Genomic DNA, 13,531 nt, shown 5'->3' on the forward strand with positions numbered 1-13,531 from the left:
GGGTAGTAGTGCAGCAGGACAGCATTCCTGAGGGGTATGGCAGTGCAGCAGGACAGTATAGCTGGGATCCCAGGTGAAGTGTTAGGGCTGCACCAGCATCTTCCCAAGCTGGGGCTGCTGCACTGTAACCCGTTAAAAACAGACTGGGGCCATGCTCATGGCAAGGGGCTGATGGCAACTCCTAAGACCTGACACCAACCCCTCAGAGCCAGTGCTGCCTGTTCTACCTGTTGTGGTGCCTTCTCAGGCCAAACCAGCCACTTGCTCAGCCCCACCTCAGGGTTGGGCCAGGCTCATGTGGCCCCAGTTCCATGGGCAGGAGGGGGAAGGATGTAGCGTGCCCAGTGGAGGCTCTTTCACTGGGACTGGAACCCCCCTTCCCCCGAGGCAAGCTGGGGAGGGCCTGGCCTGGCAGCATGAAGGAGCAAGTCTGGGCTGTGGTAGCACAAGCACAGTGGGAGGTGCAGAGAGCCCATCACCCATTGACCTGCCTGGGCCCCACTACTGCAGTGGGGGTTGGACAGACCCCTCACAGGACCGGGAGTCTCACTGCTGTGTCAGGTAGACCCCACCCAGCCCCTGTAGGGAGGGGCTGACACCTTGTTCCCTCCCCATGGTGGCAGAATCTGTACACAGGAGAGGTCCACAGTCCCAGCTCCATCTGCAGCCCAAGCCCCCTGTGGGGATGAGGGGAAATCATAGAATCATAGAAGTAGGGTCAGAAGGGACCTTGTAGATCTTCAAGTCCGACCCCCTGCCTGGGCAGGAGGGAAACTGGGCTCAAGTGACCCCAGTCAGGTAGGCAACGAGCCACTTCTTAAAGACCCCCAGGTTAGGAGCCAGCACCACTTCCCTTGGAAGTGGGTTCCAGATCCTAGCCGCCCTAACTGTGAAGTAGTTCCTATGGATGTCTAATCTGAACCTACTCTCCAACAACTTGTGGCCATTATTCCTTGTTATCCCGGGGGGCACTAGTGGAAACAAGGTCTCCCCCAAACCCTTCTGGTCCCCCCTAGTGAGTTTATAGATGGTCACCAGGTCCCCCCTCAGCCTTCTCTTGTGAAGGCTGAACAGGTTCAGGTCCAGTAGCCTTTCATTGTAGGGTCTGCCCTGCTGTCCCCGGATCATGCGGGTGGCCCTCCTCTGGACCCTCTCAATGTTGTCCACATCCCTCTTGAAGTGGGACTGGCAGTGTGAGTTTCACTGCCACAGTAGCCCCCCAGCCCAAATAATTGCCCTCCCTTCTTATAAGAGCTTGGTAGATATCAGAAGAGCTAAATTATGGGTGACTCAAGTGCGATACATAATGAAGATGTGAAGAAATATGCAAATATTTTAAGGCCTAATTGAACTCAGCATCCAGCTTAAGTGGTAACAGATGTGGAACAAGCATTTACTGTATTTACTCAATTCCAAGATGAGGTCTTTTTCCCCCCCATTTAATAAGGGCAGAAAAGCCCTTTGTCTTGGAATCAAGTATGAGGTTGAAGCAGGGTAGGCAGATGCTACAGCTCTGACTCCTGTCCCAACCCTGCTACCTCTCCCATTACCACTTCTGTACCCTCTGCCTCTCCCCAACAGAGTGTCAGGCCCCCACCCTCCCTCCCTGCAGCCTCTTCCTTCTTGCTTCCTTGTTTTGATACTGGCAGGCTTTGTGCCCCCATCTCCAGCCTGGGGGCATGAAGTATGTCCTCAGCCTGGCACCATAGCAGGGGTGATGGCTCTGCACTGCTTCTATGGGGCCAAGCTGGGGCTGTGTTCTTTGCTCCAAGGTAAAGTGGGGACACAGCCTGCTAGTGTTAAGCAAGGGCAAGCAGCAGGGAAAGTGGGGGGTAGAGGCTGTGGCATGGGGGAGACAGGGGAAGGGAGGGTAGAGACCTAAGGCTATGGCAGGGTAGAAGCAGCATGGCAGACAGGAGTAGGGGGCGGGGAGACAGGGGGGACAGGCAGCAGGGAACAAGTTGGCTGTCTCCACCACCACCTCCCCTCCACTGCCTGCCCCCAATCCTTCCCCCACCACCTGCCTCCCCACCACCTCCACATGGCTTGCCTTCTACCACCACCTGCCACCTACTGTCTATCCCCAGTGCTGACTTCCACTGCTTTCCCCTTATTGCTGCTCCCACCACGGGCATGTTCAGATGAGTGCACACGTGCCTCTTGCCCCATCTCAAACCCCTTTGAGGTGGGGCAAGAGGCATGTGCAGGAATGAAAAAATGTTTGCAGCATGGGGAGAAAATTAGACCTCTGGATATCCAAGGGTCAAACAAAAACCTGGGGGAAAAAACCATGTCAAGGCATGGTCCTAGACCGGACCCTGAGGCAACTGGAAGCTCAGTCCTCCAGAGTACCAGAGCATCTCTATGATTGGCCCTTTCCCGGCTCCTGAAACACACTGCCTACCAGTGTGGGGCAGGCAGCGATGCAAGATGCAGGGACCCAGACCAAACTTTTGGCAGGTAAGCAGGGGGTTGGGGGCCTGGAGGAGGTGGGGGGACCTTGGGAGGCTGGAGACAGCAGGGGAATGAGCAGGGGGCTGGAGACAGCCCCGGAGGCATTGCTCTGCTGTCCTCTGCTCTCTTGAGGCTGGAGGCAGCAGGGGAATGTCTCCGGGGCTGTCTCCAGTCCCCTGCTTCTTCCTCTGCTTGTCTCCAGCCTCAGGAGAGATGGGGACACCAGAGGAGTGTCTCCAGGGATGGCTTCATCCAATCTCACTCCTCATGCTCATGCTTGTCTCCAGCCTTGGGGGATCAGGGGAAGGATCAGGGGGCTGGAGACAGCAGGGGAATGTCTCCAGGGCTGTCTCCAGGCCCCTACTTCTTTCCCTGCTTGTCTCTAGCCTCGGGACAGCAGGGGAATGCCTCCAGGGGCAGTCTCAGCCTCCTGCTCCCTCCCAGGGCTGGAGACAAGCAGGGGAAGGAGCAGAGGGATGGAGATGAGCAGAGCACTGGAGACAAGCCCCTGGAGATAAGCTGGAGACTTCCCCTGCTCTCTGCAGCCTCCAGTTCATTCTCTGCTACTGCTGGTGAGTGTGTGGGGGCTGGGAGAGCAAGCGGGGAGCTGGGAGAATGAACAGAGGGTGTGGGGAATGAATAGGAAGGGGGGAATGAACAGGGGGCAGGGGGAATGAGTGGGGAGCAGGGAAATAAATGGGGAGCAGGAGGAGCAAACAGGGCGCAGGAGGAATGCATGGTGGATGGGGGAATGAATGGGGAACAGGGGAATGAATGAGGAGCTGGGGGAACCAACAAGGGTGGAAGGAATGAGCCTCCTGTTCATTCTCCTAATCTCTACAACCTCCTGCTTGTTCTCCTGCTCATCTCCAGCTTCCAGAGCCTGGGGAAGAGCAGGGGAATGAGCTGAGGGTTGGAGACCAGCGGGGAAGGAGAGCTGTCACCCCTGGGGGGTCCTGGGACCCTGCAGGCAGGGTAGTCCATGTGCTGGGGGGGGCTATGCCCTGTGGGGGACAGGGGACCATTGGCAATGCATAGGGGGTGCACGTGCACTCCCAGAGCACGGTAGTGCACCCCCTCAAAAAAGGTGCCACCGACACTGTTGGTGATGCCTGTAGGTGGTTGCCGCTTGCCACCCCACAGCACCAGTAGTGTTTGTGGGCAGTCAGCGATCGCCGCTGGCCACCACTGTTGCTGCCAGTGGTGTCTATGGGTGCTTACTACTCACCACCCCTTCCCCCCGCTGCCAACAGTGCCAGAGGCATCTGTGGGAGCTCCCCGCTTACCACTGCCACCATGCTCCCACCGCTGCCATTGCTGCCATGCCTCACCAGCTGCTGGGGGCATGCAGCTTTCATGCAGGGGACCCCCCCCTCCTAAGCAGCCCCCACCACCACATCCCCCGCATCCCTCCACACCCACCCACATCCACCCACCCCGCTTCCCACCCCCTCCTACAAACCCCACATCCCCCTATCACACACCCACCATGTGATAAGGAAACCCAAAGAAAACATTAAAACATATAGATATTTAGGAGTTCTTTTATTATGATGCTAGAGACACAGATAGGTTTCCAAATTTCTTTAACATTGTAAATATAACAATAAAACATTGCCCATCTGATCAAACCCCCTTTCTCTCTCTCTTTTGTTCTAATTGTGGAAGAATGTGGATTTTGGGATATTTTAAAAAGTGAATTTGGGACAGTATCTCAGCAGTCTAGCTGACACAAGGGACTAGTGTCCCCAGATACCAATTGGTCGGGCCCCAGAAGCTCCTGAGGTCAAGTAACCCTGAGCTGTTGGCCAGGGCAGGTTTTTGTACTGCTGGGGCCAGGACAGGGCAGCCTTTTATACTGCTGGGGACAGTACAGGTGCTGGCCCCAGGTTCTAGGTGCCCCTGGCTGCAGATCCGGGAGGAACCAGGCAGGGTTATTTTGCCCCAAGTGTCACAATTTGTTCCACAACAAAGTGCATGTCCAAGCACATGCACTGACACAAAAAGCCCCAGCTCAAATGTGCACCGCTTCTATTTGAGCTGCTGCAAGCGCACATGCTTGCATGTGTGGACGCCCCCCACCTGTGCTCCAACTGCCTGTGCTATGTTTTGTCCCCACCACTGCCTACCCTTTACTACCTGTCCCACTGCCTGATCCCCATCACCTGCCCCCTACCACTGCTTTCTCCACTGCACTGGTGGTGGAGATGAATTTAAGATGTTCCTCCCATAATTAGATGCTATACTTGGAAAATTATAATGAATTTATAATTTTTCCATGTATCTAATCTACTTATTGGGGGGTTGTCTTAAATTCAGGGTTGTCTTAGATTTGGGTAAATACAGTAAATCTTTTTATTCTGTTACTTTAGGAAAAATACTTTATTTGAATTCTAGAGACCTTTGAAAATGTCTTAATAAAAAAATTATGTTAGACCTAAAGCTAAATAGACTCATTGCTAGTATAGACAATTATCTTTAACTCCTGTGGACTGTGTCACTTCTAGTTTTCTTGTAGATAACAATTATCAAGAGTTTTCAAGAATTCTGCAAGTAATTGGCATCCTGTGGAATTCAACACATTACTCTGTATAGGCCAAATGTTTCATAATGGCTTCAAAATGTGTTTGAAATGGTTCCATTTTTGCAGCATTGTTTATATAGCAATGAGAGACTGCAGTTTAAATGTGCTGGTCAAGAGACATGTATTGGAAAAATAAATATTCCACAAGCTCTGCTTTCTCTCTAGAACTCACTACTTTGATTCAACAATTCTTCTCTTAACAAGTTCCAAAATTCCCCTGTTGATGTAAGAGCAAAGAAGAAGCAACATCACAGATCTGCTCCTTTAATTTAGTTTGTACAGTTCATAATATGTGTTTTTATGCAGCAGTGCAATACTAGGGAAATGCAACGACTCAATTTTTTGAAAAGTAATTGCCCGTAGGACAGAATATGTCAGTTTAAAATAAGGTTGCACAAAATAATAGATTAGGAAATGCTTACTTGAAATCAAAGCTGAAATATTGTGTTAGAATGCAGCTGTTCAAATTGGAATGTGATTAGAACACCCATCTCTTCTGAAAAAATAAGATAGAAGCTTTCATGAACACAGTGTCCATAGATCAGCCTTAGTTTACGACAAGACCTAGAACTAGTTGATTAAGTTGGAAATAAGTCCTGGTATGTCAGAAATGCTATATTAATCTCTCATCACATATACGTATTATCAGAATCTCCTCAATGTAGGAGCCCAGAAAAACCCGAATTCTCAGTGCCATGCCTTTACTTTTTCAAACCTCTTTCATCAGCTGGTATGATCCAGAATTCAGCCCAACAGCACACTTCTCTTCCTCCCTACTCCAACATTTATTCAAAATCACATGAAATTGCAGAACATTGAACCAGAAAGAACTTCCTCCCCCCCACAAAAAAAACAGTTCAACTACTTCCAAGTACTCTCTGTACCTATTTTGTTTGCAGTACAGCATTTTATTGTCCATTGACTTGATAGGAGAATGAGAAAGCCAAAATACTATAGGTATTTTATTCACATATCAACCTCATAATAAAATATGGGATTTAACCTGAATATTATTATTCTGCCTCTAGGTCTATGTCCCAGGGCAATGAAAGGAAAGCTGTGGAAACCCCTTCTCTGGGGCCAGTACCATGGCAGCAAAGCCCCACAGTCCCGGGGAAATACCCATAGAAGCCCCATAATGGGGAAATACTTACCTACATTGGGTGTGGTGAGTGGGAACTGGCTGCAGCTGAGCAAACTGCCTGCACGGTTCTTCAGTCACTTGTTTATGTGGCTGGAGCACGGTGACTGGACACGGTGACGATGTCACTGAAAAACACCAGCTGGCTCAGATAAAAACTGGCAGCAGAAAGAATGCCAGGGAGCAACAGTTGAGAGGTGGTTGTACACTCCCCCCAGCACAACCAGAGCTGCCTCCACAGTGGGGCCCAGGATGGGGTCCCAAAGATGGGTCCACCCCACAACTAGAGTGGTGCTTGGCACCAGGACCAGAAAAGATGCCAAGGGACAGACCGCAGTAGCATATGCGAGGCACATGAATAGGGAGTTGAAACTGTACCTCCCTGACACTTTGATTCATTCTTTTCTTCTACATTTTGGTTGCCCCTAAGGCCAGAGGATGGTTGCATGCCTCACTCCTAATGCCAAGGAACCAGGAGCCCTCAGAGACTCCAGGTGAAGACTCTGAAAGCTGAGTAGGCTGCTCAGTGGCCAGTAAGCACACGGTCCCAAGTCATGGACAAGAATGACAGATGTAACCCAGGCCCATGTTAACTGGTCCAAAAACAAAGGACCCTTGTCCGTTAAGCAGCTTGCAAACCAGACACCTCATTCAGGCCATCACACTCGAGGCCCAGATCAAGGTCACACCACTAGGCTTGGCACCTGAAGTCTTCAGGCTGTATAACACCCAGATAAATCCAACTGGTTGGCGCATGGAAAGGGGTATAGGGGAGATGGATTCCCCAGGAACATCCACTGGCAATACCTCCTAGCAAGTCCCAGCTTTGAGGGAGCCTCCCACTCTTGGATAGAACATCTAGATGCAGCGGGCAAATATCAGGGGCTTCTCTTGGGAGGTGATGCATGATCAGAGAGAGTGCCTGAGGGAAACCAGAGACAGGATAAGAACAATCAATCCCAAGCTATTCAGGAGTAGCTATATGAAGCCCGACGGGTACAGCTTACAAATTTACAAAAACCACACAATAATTAAAATCCATTTAGTAAAGCTTTTTTATGTTTTTTTGACAAATATCGAACAATTTGAACAAAAGGTAACATTATTTCACTATAACTTCCTCTAAATATCAAAATAATAGTACCAAGGAAGTTGGTTAAAAACTATGGAGAATTCAACCTCCAAAAACTATGGAAATAGCAGTCTATCTTTACTCTGTATCATTTCACTGGCATTCCATTCCCTACCCCCAACCCCAAATGATCACTTTTGTGCACATTTTTCTTCAATTATTACAACAAAAGCTCTTTTCAAGTAATAGAAAACGATGCTATTTTCTTCCTGGTGCAAGCAGCACTCTCACAAAAAGTAGCAGTGATACTAAACATTGGCCAAGATTGTTATGGAAATATATTTCTCTGTATCCTGTTGTCATGGCAGCTAAAGATCAAGGCATGCAGGCTACATACAATAATTTATACTGATTTGAAAGAAACATTCAAATATATAATCTGATACATTTGAAATGGAGAAAAATTAAAGATTTTGTATAGTTCAATAGATTTTTAGTTCATTATTTATATTCATTGGGTTCCCTTACTATCCAGTGTACTGGCAATATCATTACTTAGGCATTTTAAATCTCCTTTTAATTTAACCCTGGCATTAGTCCAATTTCAGCAATGCTCTTGACTACACAAAAGGGTACTGCAAACTTACATTTTTTGGGGGGTAGTGATGTTTAGATAAGGCTAAATGGTCTTTGCTGTACTGCAACTGACCCTAAATTTGATAAAATGATAAGTCTTGTGTGAAAATTTCAGTTTCCTTAGTAAGAAACACTGACCTACCATTCATTTCAGAGTTGCATTCAGAATGTCCAGTAGTTTTGTTTATATAAGAGAAAGAAAAGAACAGTACCATATATCAAAATATTTTAGGTGATAATCTAGCCTCTGAATACTTCCTTGCAAAGAAATTGTTATTCTGTATGTAGAAGTGCAAAACAAAATAGTTTTATCTATCCACACACTTAGCCATTGTTGGTGGAATAAATGTTCTCAGTGGCATGTAACATTGTTCAGTGTTGTGGAAAATTCTAAAATAGGATCTCATCACATGTGCTACCCTGGCTCTGTACAAGAAGGCTGGATTAAAGTGACTGTTGCAGACTTCAGAATACAGAATGTTCTCATTTTTGTTGGTGTTTATGAACTTCTGTCTGCCTTTCTTTTTTTTCTTTTTTCTTTTGCTTATATCCCATTTATTTTATATGGATTTTTATCAGTGAAAGTTTTTGCACACACATACCTCAGGTCATCTGAGTTCTGTTTCCTGATCCAGATATTCTAGTTTGGGGTTCATATTTGTATTACACAGGCATCTCTATAGACTTGGATGATAAAATGTCTTTGCTTTGTCATAGATGATGATGACAATAGCATAATTAAGATACATGTATTTTTTCAAATAAAGAAAGGAATCTGAAACAGGCAGCAGGAAACAAGCTGAAAGGAATTTGATGGGGAAGAGAAAAGGGTAAGTGATGGCAAGGAATAGAAATAAGCCCTTGCATGATGCACCAAAAGGCAACAGATTTGGGTAGAAATTCAAGAAACAAGAGCCCTTTGTTAGCCATCTACTATAAAAGCAACAGTGTTGTGCATTGTTTTACCATTGTACCTAGCTACTTTTGAATAAAGGGGAAGTGAATAATAGGGTTCATTCTCTTCCCAGGGGGAAAACTGTATGTGCAATGTACCGCTTGATATTGTGTGTGTAGCACGTCGGAGTCCCAAGAGTAGCTGTGACACCCCACTGGCAGCTCTGCAACCATGCTCTGCTCCGCCCCTAGGATGCTCTCCCTGTCTCATCTGCCATGCCTTGATGGATAATAAGTTAAGAGGGAGGCTGCCCCCCAGACTTTGCTAGGCTTCAGTCCCACTGGTCTTAGGCCTCTGGCCACACGTCTGTAATCTCAGGCCCCTGGCTGGGCCTATATGTTCTCAGATCCCCTGACTGGGCCTCTGTAGTCTACTGTGCTCAGCTGGGCACCCAAAGCCTGATGGGCTATTTGCATGGCTCCTTCAATTTAGCTAGGCCTACTGGCCTAGGCCCACTGGATGGGACCTGGCTTCAAGGCAGTAGCTTCCCTTGTCTGTTTGCAAGCTACTGAGCCCTTGGCTCCAGTATGCTGGGCCCATGGCCCCTCGATGTGTGCACCCTTGCTGGTGCTGGGCCCCTGACCCCTCGGTAGCTCACTTAGCACTCAAGCCTTTAGCCCTCCCCTGGCAGGGCTCAAGGCAATCCAGTGCTCTCCTGGACACCAGTGAGGCCTCCACCTCTCCTACAGCCTCTTCCACAAACCACCGGTTTATCCCAACATAAATACAAGCCTCTGGGCTATAACATGAACAATGACATGCAGCAGTCTTCTGCCCCTTTAAGAGTATAAACCTCTACTAACCCAGCATCCTGGGCTCCCCTTTACACATAAACTTGACCTTTGCAATGGACAACTCCAGGAGCAGATCTGTCAACCTTGGTCATCATCTCAGAGCCTTAGGTGGCCTTTTAGGTAACCTGGCCCCCTGCAAGGTAATGCCTAAGATCTTAAACCTCACTACTTTATGGGAAAGCAGCAAATGGGGAAACAGGTATGATGTTTTAACAGAAGACTTCAGGACTGAAGAGATATACTGATGTGTTCTGCACTAAATGGAATTCTCAAGGGTTTATAACTTCATGCCTAGATCGACTGTACTGCTGTAATCCAAATAAGCAGTGACAAAGGCACGTGTACCAGAAACCAGATCAGGGCTCACCAAAGTGGGATGGCATTTCCTAAACAACCAGGGATGATGGGAAAAGGATTACTCATGGATGCAGCTACATAAAATATTACTATCAGTAAATAACTCAATAGTATAATGACTAATGACTAATCCTGGATGTATATCTTCAGCTAAAAAAGACTTGCTGTATGGATCTTAAATTGCTCAATTACACCTAATAATCTTAACAAGGTTAACCTAATAAGTTAATAAGTTAACAAGGTTCAATAAGTTAACAAGGTTAACTTATTGTTGTGGGTTTAACACAACCCACAATAATAAGTAATATAAAGAGACTCTGCAAATAAAATTCAGAAAACATACATACACTCTTGAAGGTAGTCTGAGAGAGACAAGTGAAGAACAGCAAAACTTTTATGCAAATACCTGCCTCACTTCCTTCAATACTCTACAGCTAAGTACAGATATTCAAAAATCCAAAGAAAGAATAGATCTAAGTTATGCAATTTTCTGTAAGCGGCCTAGGTTAGATAATTTGTGAACAAGATATACATGATCATCCTTTGGTGGAGGGGCCATGCAGGCTGCCTGCACTGAATGAGGCCTGCAGGTTGGGGGCACCCCTGGTCACCTTCCAGCATGCCCTGTGGGTTCCCTAGGCTGCCACAGACTGCCGAGCACCTAGGCCATCCTGATGGCAAACACAACCTTACACACACACACACACACACACACACACACACACACACACACACACCCTAGTACTCTGGGACCCTGTACCTGTGGGCCAAAAAGCCTTGCAGCATCCCAGATGGCCACGGCCTGGGTACCTGCTGGCAGTGACCAAGCCAAGGAAGTCACAGGGTTCTCTCTGTGCAGGCCCAGTCCTGAAGTTCTGCCTCCTACCACACCAAGTGACTAGAGGCAAGCCGCCCACACTGGCTCCTGTTTGTCGGGGGAAGAGGGGTCTATGCTGGGGTCTTGGTGGCATGGTTCCTGGCTCTGGCCACATTGATGTGATGTTCAGGAACCAAAGTTGGGTTCTATGGGGCTATGCTAAAGACCCATGGGAGTCCATGGGCTCATGCAGGGGACACAGAAACCTCCCTTCCAGCTCCCCAGCTGCCTGCATGTAGCTGACAGATGGCCTGGGGCAGGAGGCTGGGGTGAGGGTCTGTGCTGGCTGAGCTCTGGGAGAGCTTGGGGGCAGGACCTGCTATGCTCTTGGCTGAAGCAAGGGTGCTGGGCCCTGAGCCAGAGCAACCAAGTGCAGGCTGAGTTCCGTCCTGGGAGAGTTTTCAAACGATGCTGGAATGCCGGACAACAGCAATCTCATTTCAATCGATAAGGGATCTGGTACAAAAGTTTGATTCACCGATCTAACCTAAATTGATTGCTTGATTAGCAACCTGCCTAGAAGAACAGGTTATTTTGATTGTTAGCCAGCACACTGTCTGCCTAGGGTAAGGTTATTCAGTTACTGAAGTTCTTTAATAATTGCCCCATTCAGTGACAGACAGGCAGTGCTGGTGCCAGTGTGCACCTCCTTTTTGCAAGGATACAAAGACAACTTCACAATTGCAAAAAGATCAAGTGTTCATAAAAGCAAAATGGAATTCATAAGTCCACACAGATATATTCCTACACTGTCACAAAAGGGCTTTGATATCACAGTAAACTTGGCGTGACACTGTAATTTTCTATTGTACTTGTTTCATAATGTCATTAATAAAGAGGCTCCATGGAATCAAAATCATTTAATCATCAGTATCTCAAACAATTGTGACATCAGCACAACATGTTTTCCATGGACTTGCATTAAAATAGAATATTCAAAGACACAAATTAAAATTGATTTGTCATTTTGACCTCACATAATAATGGTATGATAACAGCATTCTAATTAGTAAATCAAACTTACATTAGATTCAGTTTGGAATTGTTAATTCATATTGTGATGGATTCAAAATGACACTGCAGTGAGTTGAACTATGCATACAGTTCAACTAAAATTGTTTTGGCATTGTGATATCAAATACTAATGGCACAGTAATGGTATCATATTATAGTCCTTATAGGCCTGCCTTGAAATATTTCTGCCATTACAACTTTGCTTTGTGATGGTATCAGAAAAGGGGATTCTGTGTAGTATGGCTTAGAATGGCAGTGAACTGGCACTACTGTTGGCACTGGATGCATTGACGTATAATTTCCAGGTGACTTTCTTCCACTTCAGTAAACAAAGAGCACACTTGCTTATAACGCAGTGCCAGGTGAAAAGTGCCTATAGGTCAGGGGTGGGCAAAATATGGCCTACTAGCTGGATCCAGGCAACCAGACCATTCTATCTGGCCTGCAGGACCCCTAAAAAATTTAGAAATATTTATCTACTCCTGGCTGCTTGTCAAAGGCAACAGGAGCCAGGGGCAGTAGGACCCAGGGGGAGCCAGCAACAGGAGGCAGGAGCTCAGCCCTGCCCACCCCTATCCATTTCCCTGCTTCCTGCGCCTGCCCTGCTCAAGCACCATGTGGCTCCCGGCTGCATGGCTGGACTGGGGAACATGGGGCCCCACCGGCAGAGAGTGCACGTGTGTGTGCAGACAGGGGCAGAGAGTACGTGTGTGTGCAGGCAGGAAGACTCTCACACACACACACCACCATACATATGCATCCACACCACCCTCACACTGCCATACACACAGACCCCCACACCCACACCTCCTCACACACCCCAGCCACCCTCCCACCACACACAGCCCCCCCACAAACCCCATATCCACCTATAACCCAGATATCCCCACACACCCCCACATGCTCCCTCACCCCACATACCCACAGCTCTCCACAGACCTATACCCCCCCCACAATATACAAGTGTAAAACTTCATTTTAAGCTATTGTTTAATCACCTCTGTGTACACTACACAAACACATAGAAACCAAGGCAAAAATATTTTTTGAAATCAAATTAATGAATGCTGTAGATGTTTGCTTTTTAGGCTATAATTTAGTATGTTTCTGGTTCTGAGATGGAAAAAAAAAAGTACTCCTTGCTGAAAGGAGTACTTCCAGGGACAAGGGGAAGGACTTCTGGTGGCAAAGGTCAGCGGTTAGGGGGCGGGACTTCCAGTCCCAAGATGGTGACCAGGTGGAGGAACATCTGTCAAGGGGTGGAGCTACCCATGCAGCCCTCGGCAGCTTGCCAAAACTCGGTAAGCGGCCCTCCGCCCAAAATAATTGCCTGCCCTTGGTATATAGGAAGGCTGCTCTCAGGGTCCCTAATTGAGCCTCAGTTCCTCAGCTGTCTGGTCTTCCCAGAACTCAGTTAGTCCCAGTCTTGCTCTTAGGGCACTAATCTGTAGCCCTCTTGGCCTTCATGGGCTATATTCATGACTTCCCTTCAACCCCTGTAGCCACACCCGTGCCTCATGAATGTTACTATTGATCCATGTACCAGCTTATACATGTTTCAGCCCTGTTGACTTTGGCTCACTGGTTGTTGTAGCAGTGATTTTTAAACCTAGGCCCACTTGCACTGACCTGGCTCCTTAGTCCCAA

The 13,531-nt window shown here is 47.7% G+C and overlaps 1 long non-coding RNA gene across 1 annotated transcript in view; it reads right to left on the minus strand.

Moving 5' to 3' along the window:
• Positions 1–7,042, minus strand: part of LOC112550762 — a 72,584-nt gene extending 65,542 nt beyond the window's left edge. Inside the window, exons 1-3 of the long non-coding RNA XR_003094758.1 lie at positions 6,987–7,042; positions 6,193–6,307; positions 5,461–5,534 (exon numbers count right to left, since the gene is read on the minus strand). This is a non-coding gene — a long non-coding RNA (uncharacterized LOC112550762). The remainder of the gene's footprint in view (positions 1–5,460; positions 5,535–6,192; positions 6,308–6,986) is intronic.
• Positions 7,043–13,531: the final 6,489 nt, after the last annotated feature.

The sequence above is a fragment of the Alligator sinensis genome, unplaced genomic scaffold, assembly GCF_000455745.1.
Source record: "Alligator sinensis unplaced genomic scaffold, ASM45574v1 scaffold173_5, whole genome shotgun sequence".
NCBI classification, from domain to species: Eukaryota; Metazoa; Chordata; order Crocodylia; family Alligatoridae; genus Alligator; species Alligator sinensis.